Source organism: Rhinopithecus bieti, unplaced genomic scaffold (assembly GCF_001698545.2).
Source record: "Rhinopithecus bieti isolate Rb0 unplaced genomic scaffold, ASM169854v2 scaffold_1558, whole genome shotgun sequence".
Taxonomy (NCBI): domain Eukaryota; kingdom Metazoa; phylum Chordata; class Mammalia; order Primates; family Cercopithecidae; genus Rhinopithecus; species Rhinopithecus bieti.
The window spans coordinates 223,150-245,766 of record NW_016803701.1 but is presented as its reverse complement, the minus strand read 5'-3'; the positions used below and the strand labels follow the sequence as shown (position 1 = coordinate 245,766).

At 35.3% G+C, this 22,617-nt stretch overlaps 2 long non-coding RNA genes across 3 annotated transcripts in view; both read right to left on the bottom strand.

Moving 5' to 3' along the window:
- Positions 1-216: 216 nt before the first annotated feature.
- Positions 217-20,256, bottom strand: LOC108514875 (uncharacterized). 2 transcript variants are annotated; one of them, XR_001881364.1, is made up of 3 exons: positions 20,159-20,256; positions 8,356-8,469; positions 217-339 (listed from the first exon to the last, which is right to left on the bottom strand). It is a non-coding gene; the product is annotated as an uncharacterized LOC108514875 (long non-coding RNA). The 2 variants fall into 2 exon arrangements; XR_001881366.1 differs by lacking the exon at positions 217-339 and adding an exon at positions 6,519-7,417.
- Positions 20,257-20,286: 30 nt separating this feature from the next.
- The window catches only part of LOC108514892 (uncharacterized), a 25,536-nt gene continuing 23,205 nt past the window's right edge, over positions 20,287-22,617 (bottom strand). Inside the window, exons 2-3 of the long non-coding RNA XR_001881369.1 lie at positions 22,211-22,315; positions 20,287-20,323 (exon numbers count right to left, since the gene is read on the bottom strand). This is a non-coding gene — a long non-coding RNA (uncharacterized LOC108514892). The remainder of the gene's footprint in view (positions 20,324-22,210; positions 22,316-22,617) is intronic.

Genomic DNA, 22,617 nt, shown 5'->3' with positions numbered 1-22,617 from the left:
ATTTCTAAGGCACAAATTAAGATGCTTCCCATAAGTCATGCAACTAATATATGTTAATTTTCTTTCTTTTTTACATTTAATTTTTTATCTTTTGATATCCAGTTTGTTTCACAGTATAGCTCAGGAGCCAGAAGGGAAAGGAGAAAAAAGGTGCTTGGAATAACATCTATACTAACTAACAACAACGACAAAAATAAAAGACTGGTTTACCAAGAAGCCTCTCTGAGAGTATCTATATCACATCTTGAAAGCTTCATGTCTCTTGATAAATTCACCGGTTTTGAGTTTGTTGAATTTAGCATCTCACCTTCTTTAGTGCTTCCTATCTCTCCAAAGCACCTGGAGATATAAAAGCCGACAAGGATAAAACAACCTGCCTCCTTTACCTGAAAGTAGGATGGAAATAAACTCAAGATAATTGGCTTTTGAGATAGCTGGTAGGTATATTTATGTAAACATCATAGATTTGTGGAAAGTACCAGTGACTGGAAAAGTTCAGAAGCTAACATCAAGGTCACACCACTCCAGAGCAAACTAGGAAATACATGTTTGGAGATGTGTTGGCCATCTAGAACTACAGCCAACTAGAAACTGATAGATAAGGGTACAAAAAATAGGAATCAGAAGCGTTACACAATGGTGTGTGTAGAAAAGAGGTCACAATCAGAAATGTAAAAAATTAAAATTTAATGTCAAAAAACAAATGTGGTGAATATTTCCGTGCAGTAGGAAATATGTGAGAGAGGACAAATGAAAAGAATCTTCAGTGAAAGAGTGTCATTAGTAGATTTTTTCACAGTTAATAGGCTGCAAATGGAGAACATGACTAGTGCAAGGTTATGTACTTCTTCAATAGACAAAAAAAGCTCAGAATGCAAACACAATTCCTCAGCAAAAGAACAGTAGGGAGGTATTGGTGTTGAACCTAGGGGCTTGTGTGTATGAGTATCCACCAGGAATGGCTGATTCGTGTTACATTTTGCTAACGAAGAATAAATCAGTGAGCTTATTTTGCAATGCAGGATTTTCAGTGTACTGGAATCTTTACATGTACTGGTTCAAATTCTGCCTCCTCTACTTAACTACCAATGTGGCCTTGGGCCACCGACTCAGTTTCTTCAACTTCGTTTGTAAAATGGAGATAATAATCCCTATCTTATAGCATATAAGAGGCAACTGATATATTATTTACTTCAGTATTATTATTTTAGTATTGATAATTATTAAAAATCAATATGAACATCTTTTTTTTCTCACAAACCTACATATCAACCACATTTAGATATCCCTGCATCTCTTTCTAAAATATTAAAACTAATGTAAATGTTCAGATGATACTGGATTCTCCTCATTTTTAGGAATGTGGGATCAGGATATTACATTACCATATTATTAGCTCTTTTATATCTAACTAAAACACAAACAGCAAGAACATCAAACTATAAGGTCTAAGGAAAGGATATGGTCTTTCGTCAAGACATTTATTGCTAATGCTTCTGCATGAAATGATTAAGACCTTGCTTTACATATAGGTCTAAATATAGTATCTGTTCAAATAAATTCCACTTAAAGTGTTATTTATTTTCTTTTCTATAAGAAATATGTAAGTTATTTGATCCCCAAATTCCCTACCAGTGCCAGACATTTCAGTAGCTATTCTGGGCATTAAAAATCCTGGTAGGTTTAACTGCTCTCAGTTAAAGGAATTATTTCAAAGGCGTTCAGTTCAGAAAAGAGGCTCCATCTGAAGCATTCAAAGGATAGTGATGCTAAAATATGCAGTGTTTATAAGGTTTCAGGCCAGCGAATTTTTCATCAGCCTTCTCAGAACACAGTAGGATTTTATCGTTTCATATCTCTATTTCGAGATCTCTCAGCAATCAGTATTGTGGGTCCTATTTTTGATCAATCAACCTCCCTATGGCTTTGTGCCCAGGAATTGAGGATAGTTGCTAGGGTGACAAATGTTCTTGGGGTTTAAATTTGGTGAATATTTACTCTCTAACAAAAAGAACACAGATACTACATCCAGTTCCCATTTTCTGCTCTTGATCAGGAAATAATTATAGCTTCTGAATTTATACAGTGACTTAAACATTTTCCCAGCCAGGGTGCTGGCATTGTGGGAAAAAATAACATATAATGTTTGATTTCAGGCTATCCTGTGAGTCTGGTTTTTAAAAGCAGAGTCACTCTCCGCACCAGTTTATTGAGTATGCAGTAACTAACAACAGTAGCTCTGTGTGAAAACTGAAAGACAAGCATGCATTTGGTCAGCTTGATACCATGGTCATTTAAATAAATGAGAGGAACAAAATCAGTTTTGCCACGACTTAGGCAACAATGGATACTGTCTAATGCTCTATGTGAAAATAAAGTCAGTAATATACTGTCTAATGCTCTATGTGAAAATAAAGTCAGTAATCTGCCGTTTGAAATTGTACTGACATTTAGACATTTATTGAAGACAATTTTACTTTATCATCAACAGAAAAATTTTTGTAGAGCTGCAAATGGCCTGACTAGACAAAGTCTTTTCTCCTAAAGGGTTAGTACCAAAAAGTGAATAAATAACTGTCATTTCAAGGATTGATGCCATATTAGAGTTCTCTTGCTGGGGAGGAAATTGAGAACAGTCTCAGGTGAAAAGAGAGGAACAACCAGGGCAGTATTATGTGGCTTTGTTGACCCAGCTAGCACAAAGCAATGGTTTTAACGTGTTTTCTAAACACATTCAAGTAATCACTTCAATTCATCCATTTTGTAGGCTGGATAGATTTCATAACAAGTTCTGCTTGGATAGCTTAGCTCACAGGAAGAGTATGCCCTGGACCCTGAGGAATGAGTGAGGAGCCAATTGTTAAGATTATTCCTTGGCCTACATTTTTCAGCATGTGTGTCACTATCCACTCTGCATTTAGCCAGCTCTCAAACTGGGCAATAGTCACAGTGTATACTGCATGGGTTTTAAATTAGGATAAAATGTTAGAAGCTTCCTCAGCTTCACGGCCAGGAGAAAATGAATTTGCCCATGCCAGACAGAGATGGCCACAGTTTGATTAAGGAACTTTAAAAAGTTAAGAGAAGTGTCCGAAATTTGCAAAGCACCCACTCAAAGGAATTACATGGCTGTGCTCATGAAAATCATATGAAACACCTTGCAAAGCTTTTCACTCAGCTTTGACCTTATCACTTGCTCTTTAACTTACTTCTGGAAACTAACGCTGTGGAAAAAAATAACAGAAGGTACTTGAACAAATAGCTTAAATTATATTGTCCAAAAGTTCCTTACACAGTCCAAACACCTCGAAAATCTAGAGTTTCTTGGCTTTAGCATTGAGCAATAATCTTGCCTGATAAACGGATACATACTGATATTACCTAATGGCTGAAAGTGTTTTTACTCAGTTACCAAATAATCATTAGTGCAGAATAGATGTGAGGCCTATTCTGAGTGTCAGTCAGAAGCACTGTTTACTCCTCCACACTTCCAAAAATTCCTCTGTTCTATCTTTCCCCTTGACCTTTTATTTAAATGTTTCTAATAAATGCTGACACAAAAGAAACGTCATTTACTTCAACTTACTCTAATCGTGCTGTCCACCAAGAACAAATCAAATTTCCCAATTTCTGTGAAATAAGCCTCTTGCTCTTTCTCATCTTATTTTAATTTTGACAATAAAATGTATGGATATGAGCTTGACCACAATAAGTAGGAAAAATGAACTAGCAACCCTGGATCTAAACCTGACTCCTACTCGCATTTCTAACCTTCAATATCTTTTCTATAAAATAAAATGATCTATATTAGAATGGTATCTAAAGTCCTTTTCAGCTTTGAAATTTCACGAGTCTTTCATTAGTCTTTCATCATCTGCGTATACACAGAAAACAATAATATCTTGCCTTTTGCAAGTTCTACAGTTTTTTAAAAAAATTAGTAATTCTCCAATTCATCTTTATCTTAAAAACCAGCCTCCTTGAAATTAAACTGACATGGATTAATATCTCGCTTATACTCTAATGACAGAAAAAAAATTTAAACTTTTGAAAAAAAATCATTAAGAAAATGTGCATGTAAGAGAACATATATATCCTATATCAATAAATATATAGGCATGATACAAATCTGTGTCTATATAGACAACTATATCAGGGTATATACCTTATCAGAAAACAGAATGAAAATACATTAATATAATAAAACTTATACTAACTAAAGCCAAGAACTGATGACTACTGAGAAATAAATAAAATGGTATTATGAATGAATTTGTGTTGTTCTAACTGCATCACATATTTCCAATGAGAGCTTGACATTGATTTAATATTGGCCAGTCCAAGACTGGAAGAAGAATGTGTTGTCCTGGACCCTAGAAAACTACATCTGATTGTTATTGTGAATTGTATCTCATATGGCTGTAATTATTCTGAATTGTGTTCACTAATTTCTTTTCACAAAAAAAAAAAAAAAATGTTTAAAATATAGTAAGAAATGGGTTTAAGCAGATTTTAAATGGATTAGTTTTAAAAGCACTATTCTATTTTTAAAGAAATATCATTTATTTTGGAATTGTGAAGAACTGTGTCAGCACATTTTTAAACCACTAAGCTTTTTTGTTGTTGTTGTTGCTTTTCTTTCCAATTCCAGTTTTTTTCTTTTTGTTTTAATTTTATTTTAAGTTCAGGGTTACAAGTGTGGGTTTGTTACATAGGTAAATTTGTGTCATAGGGCTTTGTTGTACAAATTATTTCATCACCCAAGTATTAAGCCTAGTATCCATTAGTTATGTTTCCTGATCCTCTCCCTCCTCCCACTCTCCACCCTCGGAAAGGACCCGGTATGTGTTGTTCCCCGATATGTGTCCATGTGTTCTCATGATTTAGTTCTCACTTATAAGTGAGAATATGCAGTATTTGGTTTTCTGTTCTTGTGTTAGTTTGCACTTGTGAGAATATGCAGTATTTGGTTTTCTGTTCCTGTGTTAGTTTGCTAAGGGTAATGGCCTGCAAAGGACATGATCTCGCTCTTTTTTATGGCTGCATATTATTCCATGGTGTGTATGGATTTTTCTTTATCTAGTCTTTATTTTCTTTATCCAGTCTATCATTTAGTTTGATTCCATGTCTTTGCTATTGTGAATAGTGATGCAGTAAACGTACATGTGCATGGGACTTTATGATACTATGATTTACATTCCTTTGGGTATATACCCAGTAACAGGATTGCTGGGTCAAATGGTATTTCTATCTTTAGGTGTTCGAGGAATCATGACACTGTCTTCCACAATGACTGAACTAATTTACACTCCTATTAACAGTGAGTAAGTGGTCTTTATTTCTCCACAACTTTGCCAGCGTCTGTTATTTTTTGACTTTTATATAATAGCCATTCTGACTGGTGTTAGATGGTACCTCATTGGGGTTTGGATTTGTATTTCTCTACAGACCAGTGATGTTAAGCTTTTTGTCATATGTTTTTGTTTCAAAATAAAAATTAGAAATCAAAGAAAAAATAAATGTGGCAAATGACGTAAGTCAGTTTATTCTGTAATTACAGGGGGATGCTTCAGTATGCTATAATTCCTATCCTATAGAGCAGCAGTCCATGGTTCCCAGACTTTTTGGCTCATAAGTAGTGCACAACCTAGATCCCAGGCATGTGCAGTTCACAATAGGGTTCGTGCTTCTGTGAGAATCTAATGCCACAGCTGATTTGACAGGAGGTGAAGCTCAGGCAGTAATGCTCCCTTGCCCACCCCTCATCTCCTGCTGTATGGCCCAGTTTCTAACAAGCCACAGACCATTACCAGTCTGCAGCCTAAAGGTTGGGGACCCCTGCTATAGAAGGCAATTAGTATGGGGTTAATACCAGATGAACAAGAAAGATAACATCAGGTGAATAAAACACACAGTAAAACAATGTATATAGCACCACAGTGGTTTTATTAATGGCATAAGAAAAAACATTTTCCTTTCACTTGTAAAAAGAATTTTTTTATTTAACTCAATATTTTCCCCATTCTTTGTGTGAGCTGAATCTTTTTTTCACTCTAAAATATGTTTATTCCTTCTACAAGTAATAATATCCACTATAGCTGCTACTTATTCTGAAGAGAAAGTAGAGAGGTCTATCAATAGGTTTTGACCAGAATGTTTCAGCCAATGGCTCCTTTCTTCACATAAACTCTATTTTAAATAGGAAGAAAATGAAATTGAACCCTCAAATTAACTTTTCCATACTTTGTCAAGACACATTTCTGCTGAAACTTATTTGTAAATGTGAAGTGTTTGCATGTTTGCATAAATATAAATACATCTCTGGTAGAATAAATTTTGGACACCACTGTCAAAAGCAAGCAGGAAGGAAGGAAGGAGGGAGGTAGGGGAGGGAAGGAGGGAGGGAGGAGGGGAGGGAGGGGAAAAGGGGAGAGAGGGAGTAGGGAGGGGAGGGAGGGAAGGAAAGAAGGAAACAGCATCTGAGGCAAAAACTTTTAATCTGAAGGTTTAGTGGGGTAGATGAGAAAACAATCCCTGGAAGTAAAAGTCAATGATAAAAGAAAGAGAGACTCTAATGGAAGGAGAGAAAATACCAATCGGTTTGCAACCATTCAGGCCACAGCTTCAAGAGGCAGTGCAGTTGATAGCTGTAAGTTATGAGTTGTTTCCAGAGAAACTGTAAAATTCCCTGTGCTTGCATTGATCTATTGGATGCTCAAGTAAGTAGGGAAGGAAGGCTAGTGAATTACTGGTTCTTTTTTTGTTCATTTTTCCTACTGGAAAAAGACAAGCTCATTGGTTAACTGTCCTATACCTGCAAGTTGTGTTCCCTGGGTCTCTAGGCAGTTGTGGAAGAAATGAGGGCTCCAGTGGTCCAGTCCAGTCAGTGTTTGGTTCTGTGGACTCCTCCAAGTGTGTGTGTAAATGTGTGTGTATGCTGGTTAGGGGATACTTGGCCTGTTTTCATGGTGGTGGTGATTACAGCAGTTGCAATGACCTAAGTTTTATGGTTGAAGTAATTTCATGAGTCATTACTAATGACGTTCTGGCCAGGAAGAAAAGCAATCTCCCAAGTCCTGAGGGTCAGGTGAAGTCAGGTAGATTCAGAAGGCAGAAGCTCATTTTCACTCTCACTCTTTAGTGATCTTCAGATCTCACATAAGAACACTTTGCACTCAATTCTTGACTAGAAGGGGAGGTGCAAATCTAATCCTTCAAGGATTGAAGAGGACTAGAAACCAAGCCATGTTCAAACTATTGCAGGTGTTACAGAATTGATATTTCTCATCATTATTCTTCATCAAATTCCCTAGATTCCCCTCACTCCCTCTCAGCCGTTAAGCAGGTCAGAAGATGACACATCTTTGATTCTTAATGTATTTGAGGCCTTCCTTGTCTTGCCTTTGTTGGGCTGTGGCTGTTGAAATATTTCACTCACAATTATCAATGGTCATAGAAGAACCAAAAGACACATCAGTGAATACCCTAGGATAAGAACATACTCCACTATACCTCTATTGTGTAATAACAAACTTATCCAGCCTTACATTCCTGCTTTATAACCTTCAGTTAGATCCATTTCCTCATGTGTTTCCCTGGTTACTGCTGCCATATACTAATCAGACCTTTCATTTCTTTGCTGTTTAAGTTTTTCTTCCCAAAGCAAAGTCTATTCTTCTCTTTTTGGATTGTGAGGAGATTTAATCATTGGTCCCTCATTGGGTCCTGGGGCCAATGAGGGATATTGAGGACAGATTATTTTGAGAACAAACATTATCTTTTTATACTCCGGCTTAGGTCAAGCCAGTAGACAATCCCTAGAAAAGGGCAAGCCGTTCTCCTATGACAAGTTGTTTTAGGGCTGCCTCTACTGACCAAGAAGATTAAAGAAAATTTAGTAAGTTGATATTCATAGGTTCATTTATCTAAGCATAACTACCCCAGGTTTTAGGGTCTCACTCTTTCTCTATCAAGGCCCTAGTTTGACGTTTGAGACTTACTAAGAGGACACATTTCATCTCCTCTTCAACTTTCCCATTCTGTGTTCAGATCTGAGACTTGATCTTCAGCACAGTCCACCAGAGGAACAATATATAAACAACTCCTTGAAAGCTCCCATAAAGACTCTTTGGTTTTCATAGAAAACAGCTATCATTAGCCTCTCATTTTTATCTTTCTCAAAATTTCCAGTGGTACTAAAAGCTCAATTATTATTGTCCCCATAATGACCAATGCAGCAGGTGCTTGTATTCCAGCACCTTACTTACCTATACTCCATTCCAGTTAACCCCAACTCAAGATGTGAGTAATTATGATATCTCTGAATACCAAAAATTATTATCCTCTCACACTTACCATGAGCTTTGTGACTGCTTTTGCCTTCAAACAGGCAGGGAATTCAACTCCAAAATACCTCCTGAAGGATGTGTGATGACTAGAACTAGTCTAGGATTTCCTCAAACACAGAGCCTGAGGAAAAGAGCAAGACAAAAGAGGGAAGTGAAACAGGAGGAAGAGTAATGCAAAAGGTGTCTAAGGGAGCTGACAGCATCACCAAAAAAACAGCTGGTGGGTTCAGATGTGAACAGCTGATATGTTCGCAGTGAACATATCCAGAGACATAGCATGAAACCCCCATGTAGTCGTCTGCTTAGGCTGCCAAAAGAAAATACCACTGACTAGATGGCTTCAACAACAGAAGTTTATTTTGTCACAGCTCTGAAGTCTGGAAGTCCAAGATCAAGATGTCAGCAGGTTTGATTTCTCCCAAGGCTCTCTCCTTGGATTGCAGATGGCCACCTTCTCACTGTGTTCCCACATGACCTTTCCTCTGAGTGTATGCATCCCTAGTGTCTTTTTCTTTCTATAAGGACACCAATCATATGGGATTAAGGCCCCATCTTTGTGACCTTGTTTAGCCTTCATTACCTCCTTAAAGTCCTTGTCTCCAAATATAGTCACATTGGAGGTTAGAGCTTCATAATATGAATTTGTGGGGGAGGGATTCAATACAATCTAGAACCTCCACTTCTCAAAAGTCTGTTTTGCATATGTGAGGGGGTAGTGGCGAGGTTGAGAGGATATGTCAGAGGAAAGTTCAAGCAATTCAACTATTGAATATTCCTTGTGTCCTCTGTCTCTTTGAGCAATGTCTGCCACATAGGCATTAACTCCCCACACGTCCAGGCTTATCTGGGCAGACTTTGAAGAGGACGGAAACTTTATGGGTCTATTCAGCAAGTCCTCATTTGTAACAATAATTGTTTTCAATTAATGCTATTTATCAGGCTCCATGGTCTGTAGCAGTAATAAGGCTGTAATTAGGAAGAAAGCAAAGAAAGCCTGGAAGAGGAAACTGGTAGAAGGGAACTGGAAGGGTGAAAACATAAAGTATTGAAGATCTAATAGTATATTTTTCTGGATTGGTAAATTTTATCTTTACATCAGATAATATGTTTGACTTTTAATGATTTGAGGTATTTGACACTTCATTCTAAATGAAGCCAAACTAGCAATTTGTAATGGAGAACTCATATGACATAGTCTATGCTGATGATAAAAATCTCTGAAATAATGTTTCTGTGGGGTATAGGAAAATTAGCTGTTAGATTGCCAATCTGTGCAACCTGGGAAAATTTGGCGACAGAAGAGCTTGTAAAGTGGTAGTCCTTGGTGTTGTCCTTCAAAGCTAGGGGTGAAGGGGTGTGAGGAAAGCTCTCATTTGTACAGAGTATTATGTACTTTTCTTGTCCTTTTGCAAAGATTATCTGAACTTACCATTTTAGAGATAGAACAAGTGATTACAGGTTAAAGACTGGATATCCTTAGAAACATGAATAATGACATGCAATAAAGTGAATATAGGTCTTTTTTGTTTTCATTGCAGGTTTTTGGCCCTGGACTCTTATACTTTCAAGGATAGTCATAAGTATTTTAGTCATTTTTAACCAGGATCAGCTGAGACAATGATAGCAGAGCATTACACCAAGTGTGAGGCCTCCTAAGTCCAGGGACTTGTGCAACTGCAAAGGACGTGCAATCATGAAGCTGGCCTTGTTTACAACTTCATTTATTGCAAAATAAAGAACAAGAAACAAGTATTTTTACTATTTCACACAGAAATTATGTATTAGTACAAAGAAAGAAAATATATATTTTAAATAATCAAAGAAAGTAAAAATTATATTATCTGAATATAAACAATCTTTCCCCATATATCAAAATTTAAAGTCAGTATTTAAATTTTAATTCAGAAAATAACATAATTTATTAATATTTAAATAGTATATAATAGTCAATTATTTTCTTCATACATAATTGTAGTTTAGGATCATTTATTCAGTATAACATAAAGTAAAACTGGAATATCTGAGTTGTTCTGATATATTTTTATGATAGATGTAATATAGTATTTCTCATATATCCCACACCCAGCTTTCCCTATTATTAATATCTTATAATATTATGCTGCATTTGTTAAAATTAGTCAACTGAAAGATGGAATGAAGGAAAATTAGCTTACATTGATACATAAGTATTAACTAAAGCCCATACTCTATTCAGATAGCCTTAGTTTTTACCCAGTGTCCTTTTACGGTTTCAGGATTTTATCCAGGATACCCTACTAAACATAGTTGCCATGTCTCTTTATGTTTATCTTGACTGTGACAGGTTTTCAGACTTTTTTTTTTTTTTTTTTGGTTTTGATAACCTTGACGATTCTGAGTACTCATCAGATATTTTGAAGGATGCCCCTCTATTGCAATTTTTCTGATGTTTTTTCTCATGATTAGACTGGAGTTATGGGTTTGGGGAAGAATATCACAGACATAAAGTGCCATCATCATCATATCGTATCTAAGATAGATACTATCAAGATGATTTCCAGCTGTTAATGTTGACCTTAATCACTGATGTGCCATAATGTTCTTTAGGCTTCTCCACTGTAAGGTCATTCATCTTTCCTCCCCTTTCCATGCGGTGCTGTTTGAAAGGAAGTCACTACGCACAACCCACGCTTGAGAGGAGAGGAGTCATGTTCTACCTCCTTAAGGCAGAATAATACCTACATAGATTTCTTCTGTCCCTTTCCCCTATTTATCTATTTATGTATTAATAATCTATTCTTCTATTAATCAATTATTTATTTCTGTCAGTATGGCTGACAGAAATCTGACTCACAGTATCTACCATCCATTTACTCTCCTCAATTCCAGCGTGCATAGGAGCAATATAAAAATCATTCACCCAAACCCCCAAAGGGACAACTTTATCAACAAAATTGTAATGTCTGTGTACAGTTACTTGTGCCTTTAGTTTCACAGCCTTTACTCATTTACAAAATTACTTAGGTTGCTACGTTTTCTTCCAATCCCCTTAAGTAAGGCTGCATTATACTTTTGTACTAGGCATATTATTTTATCACATTTTACATCTCATCCTGGGATTCCCCATACCACCTGAAAACAGTGTCGTTGTTGTTTGTTAATTGTCATATATTAAAGCTCGCTCTTTGCATTTTAAATTCTATGGGTTTTTATAAATTCATAGTTCCATGTATTTGCCATAAGAACATAACACAGAATAAATTCACTTTTCATAAAATTTAGTTTTTTATCTTTTCAACCATCTTAACTCCCACCTGAACCTCTGGCTACAACTGACTGGGTATAATTTCTTTAGTTTTGCCTTCTCTATGCCATATAATTGGCACCATCTAGTACGTAGCTTTTTCAGACTAGCTCTTTCACTTAGCAACATGTACTTAACATGCATCCATGTATTTTCATAACTTGAGAACTCATTTACTTTTATCTCTAATATTTCATTTTATGGCTAACCATATTTTATTAATTAGTTGATGATGATTTGGCTTATATCCACTTTTTGCCTGTTATAAATAATGTTGCTATGGACATTCATGTACAAGTATTTGTGAGGACATACATTTTTATTTCTCATGGATATATAACTAGGAGTAGAATATATAACTGAGTCATATGGTAACTATGGAAGAACTGCCAGATGGTTTCCTAAAGTGGCCACATCATTTTATTCTACCTATCTACAAACATGAAATATATCTCAAATACTTAGGTCTTCTTTGATTTATTTTCTCAGTGTTTTATAGCTTTCTGCATATAGTTCCTATACACATTTTAATTTTATACGATGTGATTTCAAAGTTTTGGCGCAATTTAAATTTTCTTTTTAGTTTCAAATTCTAATATTTTGCTGCTGGTGTATAGGCAATCAATTGATTTTACATGTTGACCTTTCACTAGGTCAATTTACCACATGCCCTCATTAGTTTCAGAAGCTTTTGTAGATGCTTCTGAGAGTTTTACATAGACAATTATGTCAATTCCAACAAAGATAATTTTATATTTTCATTTCTAAATTTTATGTCTTTTATTTCTTTTTTCTTGTCTTACTTCAGTAGATAACACTTCTATTGTGACATTGTGTAGGAGTTATAAGAAAGGTATCCTTGCCTTATTACTGATCTTAGGTGAAAAGTGAATATTTTCTCACCATTAAGCCTGTTGATATGGAAGACTGCATTGATTTTTTTTTTTTTTTTTCAGTATTGAACCGGGAATAAACCCCATTTAGTTGTGGAGTAAAATTATTTTTGTATATTTTTGGATGTGATTTGCTGATCATATTTTTTACCTACCTTCATAAGAGATACTGTTCTATAATTTTCCTTTCTTATAATGTCTTTATTAGCTTTTATTAGGATAATGTTGCCCTTATACAAGGAGTTAGAAAGTGTTCCCGTTGCTTCCATTTACTGGAAGAAATTGTGAAGAATTGGTAGCATTTCTTATTCAAGCATTTGGTAGAATTAACCAGCAAAGCCGTATGAGTATGGTGTTAACTGTTATTTTAAGTTCAGGGGTACAAGTGAAGGTTTGTTACATAGGTAAAGTTGTGTCATGACAGTTTGTTGTACAGATTATTTCATCACCCAGGTATTAAGCCTATTACCATTAGTTATTTTTCCTGATCCTCCCCCTCCTCCCACCTTCCACCTCCAACCTAAAGCCCCAGTGTGTGTTTTTCTCTGTACTCTGTCCATTTGTTCTCCTCATTTAGCTCCCACTTATAGGTGAGAACCTGTGGTACTTGGTTTTCTGTTCCTATGTTAGTTTGCTAAGGATAATGGCCTCCAGCTCCATCCATGTCCCTGAAAAGGACATGTTCCTGTTCTTTTTTAATGGCTGCATAGTATTCCATTGTGTAAACGTACCATACTTTAAAAACTGAATCAATAATTAACAACTTCCTAAAAGACAAATCACCATAAAGGGCACAAAAGTGAGATAGTGTGGTGATTTTTCCTTTGGAAAGTTATTAATTATTGATTCAGTTTTCTAAGTAGATACAAGCCAATTTATGTTTTCTCATTCTCTTTCTATAAACCTTGGTGGTTTGTATCTTCCAAAGAATAAGTCCATTTCATCTAATATAAAAATTGTGAGTATTCAAGATATGAAATCATCCTAAGTGTCCATCAGTGGATGAATGGAGAAAGAAAAAGTGGTACATTTAGACAATGTAATACTACTCAGACATAAAAATAATGAAACCCTGTAATTTGCTGGCACATGGATGGAACTGGAGGACATTGTGTTAACTGAAATAAGCCAAGCACAGAAAGACAAATACTACATGTTCTCACTTATATGTGAGAGCCAAAAAAAAAAAAAAAAAAAATTAACTCATGGAGATAGAGAGTAGAATGATGGTTACCAGAGGCTGGGAAGGGTAGTAGGGTATGGGGAATATAGAGGGGAAGGTTGATGGGCACAAAGATACAGTTAGGTAGAAGGAAGTAAATCTAATGTTTGATAGCATAGTAGGACAACTATAGTTAACAGTAGCATATTGTATATTTCAAAATAACTAAAAGAGTAGAATTGGAAAGTTTCTAACACAAGTGATAAACGCTTGAGATGATAGATATTCCAATTACCCTGGTTTAATTATTGCATATTATATGATACACATATAATACACATTATATGTGTATCAAAAGATCACATGCACCCTATAAATAAGTACAGCTTTTATGTATCCATAAAATTAAAATAGAAAATTTTAAAAAATGAAAAAATGAATAAAATTAAAATAAAAATTGTGGACATAAGGTTGTTCATGGTATTTTTTACTATCCTTTTAATAGCAATAAGTCAGTAGTTATGACCTCTCTATATTTCTACTATTGGTCATTTGTGCCTTCTATCTTTTTTCTAGGTTACCTTAGCTAGACATTTATTGATTTTTAAAAATATTTTCATAGAGGCAACTTTTGGTTAACTTGATTGTCCCTAGTGTTTTACTGTTTAAAATGGTATGGATTTCTGCTCTAACTTTTATTTCTTCTCTTTGTTTTGGACTTAAATTGACCTCCTTTCTATAGCTTTCTATGTGAAATATAGATTAAAATATTACTGATTTAGATATTTACTTTCCTATATATGCATTTAGTATTAAAAATTTCTCTCATGCCCCTGCTTTAACTATATCCCATACATTTTGGTAAGTTGTATTTTTATTTTACTCAGTTCAAAATATTTCTAAACTTTTGTTGAATCTACTTTTTTGACTTATAGGTTACTTGGATATATGATGTTAAACTTGTAAACATTTGGAGTGTTACTATTTTTTATTTCTAGTTTAACTATATTGTAATTTGAGATACTTTCTATTATTTCTATTCTTTTTCCATTTAAATACCTGTTTTATGGTCCAGAACATGGTATATCCTGGTAAATTATTAATATCGGCTTCAAAACTATGTGTATTTTGCTCTTGTTACATGGAATATTCTAAAATTATCAATTAGATTAAATTAATTGATGGGGCTGTTCAATTCATCTATATTCTCAATGATTTTCTATCTGCTGGATCTACCATCTATTGAAAGAAGAGTATTGACTTTCCAACTCTAATAGGAGACATGACTAATTCTCTTTGAAGATTTTGCCTTATATATTTTGCTGCTCTGTTATTAGGTGCCTACAGATTTGGGGCTACATATTGTCCTGGATAATTCACCCCTTTAACATATATCATATCTATATTATTGCTGATGATTTTCTTGTTTTGAAATCTGCTTTGTTTCAAATTCGTATAGCTACTTCAGATACTTTTGATTAGTGTTATGATATAAATTTCTTCCTCAGTTTACTTTTAAGCTATTGGAATCCTTATATTAAAGAGTGTTTCTTATAGACAACATATTTTTGTGTCTCTTTTTCTTTAAATCCATACTGAAAATCTTTATTTAAAACTGGTATATTTAGATCATTGACATTTAAATTGACTCTTGATATAGTTGGCTCAATATTCTCCATATATGTAGCTGTTTTCTCTTTTTTGGCAGTTGTCCTTTCCCCTCCCCAATTTTTCTGCTTTCTCTAGCTTTAATTCAGCATTTTATATAATTCCACTTTATCTCCTCTATTAGCATGTCAATTATACTTCTTTTTAAATGTTACATTGATTGTTCTAGAATTTTCATATACATTTTTTAACCAGTAAAGTGTATTTTCAAATGACACTATACAACTTAATGTGTAATGCCCATGTTTATTTATATATGTATATATGTGTATACCGATATACAATTCTAATAGTCTACATATACATATACAAATATGTATACATATACAAATTATCTACATATACATATATACATATACACATATATGTGTAGAATATTTTCTCTCATCTAGCCATATGTCACATATGTCATACAGGCATATGAATACATATATGTATGCATGTTTGAATATGTCTTATATATGTATGTTCATATATACATCTGTATGTATACATATATGTCTTACATATGTATGTTTATATATACATATGTATACATCTCTTACATATGTATGTTTATACACATGTACACATATATGACATATAAATGATATGTATATATGACAGAAAATTCTAATTCCTCCCATTGCTGATATTTCTGTTACTCATTCACTGATTTGTATACTATAATCACCCAACATATTGTTACTATTGCTTTAAAAAAAGTTATCTTTTAGTTTAAGAAAAATAAATGATTTTATTTAATCATTATTTATTCCTTCTCTGATATTCTTTTCTTTGTAATGGAGATCCAAGTTCCTGATGGATATAATTTTCCTTTTCCCTGAAGAACCTCTTTTAACATTTTTTGCCAACAAGTCTTTTGATGGTGTATTTTCTCAGTTTTTATTTGTCTGAAAGTCTTTATTTCTTCTTCACTGTTGAAGAAGGTTAATTTTGCTGGATACAGAATTTCTGTTTGGGAGTTTTTTTTTTTTTTTTTTTTTTTTTTTTTTTAAATATTCATTATTCTCTCTTCCTGCTTGTATGGAATCACCGTACCGTGATTCTCACTGTAACTCCTTGTTCTTTTCTAGGTACGGTGATTATTTCCCCTGTCTAATTTCTTTCTAGATTTTCTTATTATTTTAGTTTTCTGAAGATAGAACATGTTATCCTTAGGTGTAATATTTTTGGAATTTATCCTGCTTGGTTTTCCCTGAGTTTCTTTAATCTATGGCTTTGTGTATGTCATTAATTTTGAATGCTCTTGACCATTATTACTTCAACTATTTTGTCTGTTTTTGCCTCTCTTTCTTCTCCCCCTGGCATTCCAGTTACATTTACATTTGGCTTTTGTAGTTATTCCAACAATTCTTGGGTGTTCAGTTTTATTCTCCTTTTTGCATTCAGAAGTTTCTATTGATATATCTTCAAGCTCACTGTTTCTTCCCTTGGTTGTGTACAGTGGACTGATTCACTCAGAAAAGTCTTTTTTTTTTTTTTTTTTTTTAGAAGGAGTTTCACTCTTGTTGCCCAGGCTGGAGTGCAATGGTGTGATCTCGGCTCACTGCAACCTACGCCTCCTGGGTTCAAGCGATTCTCCTGCCTCAGCCTCCCAAGTAGCTGGGATTACTGGTGCGTGGCACCACGCCTGGTTAATTTTGCATTTTTTTTTTTTGTTTTGTTTTCAGTAAAGACAGGGTTTCACCATGTTGATCAGGCTTGTCTAGAACTCCTGACCTCAAGTGATCCACCTGCCTCAGCCTCCCAAAGTGCTGGGATTACAGGCATGCGCTACCGCGCCCAGCCCAAAGTCATTCTTAATTCACTGTAATGGTTTTGATTTTTTAAAATTTATTTTGAACATTTTGTATTAAGAATTCTGACTCCATTCTTTTTTTAATGTTTGACTTCTGATAGCTTCTAAGACTTCCTCCTCTGTATGTCTTTGGTTCCACATCTGAGCAAGCTAATAAGAAAGTCTGGGTGCTTTCTGCTTTGGTGCTTACAGGAGATCCAAACCACACAACCCTCTGCTTGCACACAGGAACTCTCACCTCAATCTCATTTTCTAACCACAAGCAAAACCCAAAGGCAGTTTCCTTTCCTTTCTCTGATAAACCATTGTGGACCTACTTGGGAGGCCTGCACCCCATTGTCCACAAAGACTTGAATTCTGTAAGTAATAATTTTTTAAGCTCTTTTGGAGTGTGTTTCATATCCTCAGTCTCAACATCTGAATTAAATATTGACTGAGAGTGAATCCTGCGCATTCAGAATGGTTACAAAATGCTCTCTTGGAGTTTGTGTATCTCTGCTTACATTAACTATCTGTTATTGCATGTTGACTACTTTTTTCTATGAGTTCTTAACTTCTTAATTATTTTTAAAAATCCTCTGATGATTCCAACATCTGTGTCATTCCTCAGACTGTTTCTGCTGCTTACTTTGGCTTTAAGTACTTTTTTGTTGGCCTTTTAAAATGTCTTATAATTTTTTGTTTAATAAAAGTCCAACTTGTATCAGTTAACAGAACTGAGGTATATCAGCCTTTAATGTCAGCATTTATATTAATCTGGGTAGGAGTTGGGCTGTGTTTAATGTTTGCTATAGTTTTAGATACCATAGTCCTTTGTATTCCTGCAGTACTCTTATTTGTGTTTATTTTTTTGACTTTGGGATTCCCTAAGTAGTCTTCTTCAGACAGATTCTGCATGTTGTAGTAATTTCAGATGTAATCCACTGTTATTAACTGAAGACCTAATAATGGTCAGGTATGGGGTAGGAAAAGCACATTATAATCTTACGTGAAATCTCATTCTTTTAGTGAGCCTGTGTCTCTGACCTGTGACCTTCACAAGTATTTTTCTCATGATATAGCTTTCCCATCTCTGTGCCATTTATGTAAGACAAGACTGCTAGAAGGTGCTAGCATGAAAAGAACGTGATTTCCAAGCTTAGACAAGGCTCTGGTAAAGTCTTTCTCCTGGTGGGTAGACATTTGTTACAGATAATGCACTGGGCATATTTTGCAATAATTGCTATTTCTCTGTTCTTGCCAGAGATAGGAGGAAACCGTTTTCTTTTCTTCATCATGAGAACAAGATGAGGTTCTTTGAGGTAACAGTCCCTAAGATAGGAACCCTGGGACTTTCCGCTCTAAGGATTTCCCACATTCAGGATCCAGAAGTTTTCATAATTACCTCTTAAGTTTTCCTACTAGTTTATGGCCCCAGAGGCTTCTGTTCCAGGTAAGCAGTTCTCTGCAACTCTGAATTTGCCTGTATTTCTAGATTTGAGGGTGACAGTTTGCCCCGTAATATCAGTTCTCGGATGAGTACAAGAAAAGTCATCGATTTTTAAGTTTCTTTAACTATTTCTTATCGTAAGAACGGGAATTGCAAATGCTAAGCTCTTTAAAGGTTTGGGCTAAAACTGAAGGTAATGTGCATATTCTGTTTTTATCAAATTCACTGTTAAATATATATAATCTATGCTTCATACTTAGACAAAATTGAAACAATAATCAGTGATCAGGCACTCATTTTTAGATATTTGGGTTAATTGAGGAAGACTTTCATTTCCTTCTCCTGTATTCTTGTCCGATGGGACAGGAGATAAGCAGTGAAAGGCCAAGGGCACGTCTGGAGTTAGGACTGCAGGTGATTCACAACTTGGGGGCCACTCACCCCACACTGCCCAGGCCCAGACTTCTTCCTTCGATAGGAAGTAATATTGTTTCTTACAAATAAAATGAACCCAACTGTGGTCCAGGAGTCAGCATCTTCTACATGTTATTCAGATCTTAAAAAAATAAAATAAAAATAAAGGAAAAAATACAACCCCATGAAATAAGACAGTTATAGCTGCGGCTTTTTCTTTTTCATCATCCTTGTCTCTGTTTTCCTTTTCTTATCCCTATTCTTCATGTAAGTCTTTCATTATAACCCAGTATAATTAGACAGAAACATAATAGTAACACGTTACCAAGAGTGCAATTATTTCTACTTTAAAGTATAAAACTGGTCAAACAAAATTGATCATCTCAGTTAAGATAGTTATTTCAATTAATCTCAGTTAAGATAGTTATTTCAATACAGACAGATGAAAAAAGGACTCATTATTCATCACTTTAGTAAGTTTCACACACCACTTGTTCTAACCAGAAAAGAGTATTCTCTCGAGTAATATAGTTCCTCATTCTTTCAAAAATTTAAAGTGCTTTGTCTATAATGCTTTGGTATCCTAATTTCCCTTTATCTGGATTACATAGCCCATTGCATTCAAGCATAGTAAAAGAAAATGCTAAAATTTTACCTTGAATATTAAAGCACAAGGACTTCTGTGAATGATGAGAGACTTCTCGAGTGTCATTGGTCAATACTCATTCCAACATATTGACAGAATGAAAATACTAACACCTAACTCCCTAGTAAAATATGTACTTTCAGTACAGAAAATAAATAAACCTGTCTTCTACTTGTTGAGAAAAAGTAGGTAAAATATGGCATAAGAGAGAGAAGTACCTGAATTTGAATCATGCACTTGCTACGCAGCTTCAATGAGTTTATACAACCTCTCTAATCCTGGGTTTCCTTAACCTTAAAATGGATACACTAATATTTAACTGGAAGAATTGTCAAAATGTTTAATTTGGTTCATCGAAATAAGTAATGCAGAATGATAGATATTCAATAAGTGATAACTATAATTATTGTTAATGTGTAGAAGTTTTCTCACAAAGATATATTTCATTAAAAACCATTACAACTTGCATTTGAAATGAATAGAGACAGATCTGCTACTCTATTTCTACTCATACCTCCATATAGCATGATGCTTCTTCCTGAAATAAAAATAAGAGGAGGAGGGGCTGGCCGCGGTGGCTCACGACTGTAATCCCAGCACCTTGCGAGGCCGAGGCAGGCGGATCACGAGGTCAGGAGATCAAGACCATCCTAGCTAACACGGTGAAACCCCGTCTCTACTGAAAACACAAAAAAATTAGCCGGGCGTGGCGGTGGGCGCCTGTAGTCCCAGCTACTCGGGAGGTTGAGGCAAGAGAATGGTGTGAACCCGGGAGGCGGAGCTTGCAGTGAGCCGAGATGGCGCCACTGCACTGCAGCCTGGGAGGCAGAGTGAGACTCCCTCTCAAAAAAATAAAATAAAATAGAGGAGGAGGAAAGGGAAGAGGAGGAGGAGAAAGAAAGGAGGAGGCAGAGATGGCTCCACTCCTGAATATGTTTTATGTAGTGTGGTATTTAAGCACTTCATCTTGACCAAATTTGATAACAATTAAAGTTTCTTTCCAGGTTCCTTGGGACTCTATTTTAGTGTTCGTTTCTACTCTAGATTAGACCTTTCCAAATACTCTCAGAAATTTTATGTCCACCAATCAAATTCTGCTGTCTGGAAAAGACTGCCAGCAGTCTTTTATACCTCTCTATATTGCCATTCCAGAAATACTGGTGTTCGGGGTCATATTTCTAACTAGGGAATTGAGAGTTACAGATAGCATAAGGAGTATTATAAGGATATTGCAACAAGGATTTTGTAAAGGTTCCCTGAGTAAGGGATCTCAAGCCTTAGACGGAAGAAATATATCATGTTTGTATATGTGTTAGTGTGTTTGTGTGTGTGTGTATGTGTGTGTGTCTCATCCAGCTTGTGACTCTGTGAGCCCCGTACAGAAAATGGTAGAGATGCTGGGCAGGCTGAGAACCTAGATATTGCCACATTTAATAATGCAAGAGGGTATTCCTTTAGTTGAATACTTTTCAGAAATTCACACAAAATCAGATATAAAGAAATTCAACAGAAAAGAAACATCAGGCTAGGCACGGTGGCTCACTCCTGTAATCCAAGCATTTTGGGAGACCGAGGCAGGAGGATGGCTTGAGTTCAGGAGTTCGAGACCACCTGGCCAACATGGCAAAACTCTGTATCTACAAAATGTACAAAAATTAGGTGGGTGTGGTGGTGCATGCCTATGGTTAAGCTACTTGGAGACTGAGGCAGAAGGATCGCTTGAACCCAGGAAGCTGAGGCTACAGTGAGCCGCGATTATACTACCGCCCTCCAGCCTGGGTGACAAAGTGAGACTCTGTCTCAAAAAAAAAAAAAAAAAAAAAAAAAAAAAAAAAAAAAAAAATCTAAGCATGGTGGTACATGCCTGTAGCCCCAGCTACCTGGGAGGCTGAGGTGGGAGGATGGCTTCAACCTGAGAGGTGAAGGTTGCAGTGAGCTGAGATGGTGGCATTGCACTCTAGATTGGGTGACAGAGTGAGACTTTGTCTCCAAGAAAAAAGAAAAAAAATCACTTTTCTAGTTTATTTCATAAATTGGCAAGAATTTGTTAATTTTTTTCAAAAGAGTTTTAAAATGTGTTATTCCAAAGAAACCCATAAAACATTGAGAAAGGAAGAAAAACAACAGTGTTTCTTCATACCAACACATAGCAAATATTGAATGAACAATTCAATTCCATCAGCTTTCAAACCCAAGGTTTTTGGTTCTTGTTTGTGATGGTGCTGGTGGTGGCGATATATATGTAAGTGTGTATATTTTAAGTTATAAAAGATTTTAAAATTCTTGTACCTTGGTTAATGAAACTGCAGTCATTTAATATGGAGTTTCACCAGTCTATGTGTGAAAGACTAATGAGAAGGTTAAAAGAATTCACAGTTTCCCAAAAGAAAAAAGAAATAATGAAATAAATCCACTATTAGAGTCTAAATGGTAATGCAGCCTCATTTAAATAACAAGGAAATTATAACTTTCCAAATAATAAAAGCTTAAAGCAGCTTAAAAATAACTCTGAGTGAACACAGGACAACTGAAAAACAAACTGGAAGAATGGAAGCTCAGTTCCTACCTTAACACTGAGGAATCTCAAGTCATCATTCCTGTATACATTTCTCCAGTGGCTCCATGGAACTTAAAAATGCCCTCCAAATTGCCTTCAGTTTTCACAGGTCATCTAAAAGAAACATCATTTTCCTTTCTTAGCAAACATGATAAAGACCCTGAGGAGACGTAAACAGTCTATTGATGAGGACAAGAATGGCTTTTAATTTGCCATGGGTGATTTGAGCCAGAAGTTACTGGTGCACCAAATCTGTGAAGCTGACATCAATCTATAGGTCAAAAATAAAACAAAAGAGCAAATAAAACACAATCCATGAGCAAATTCATTTTAAAAAATTAGATTAAATTGTATAGTTCCAGTTGACAGAAATTTTCAAAGGAAATAGTACCATTTTTGGTTCACTGTAAGATGCA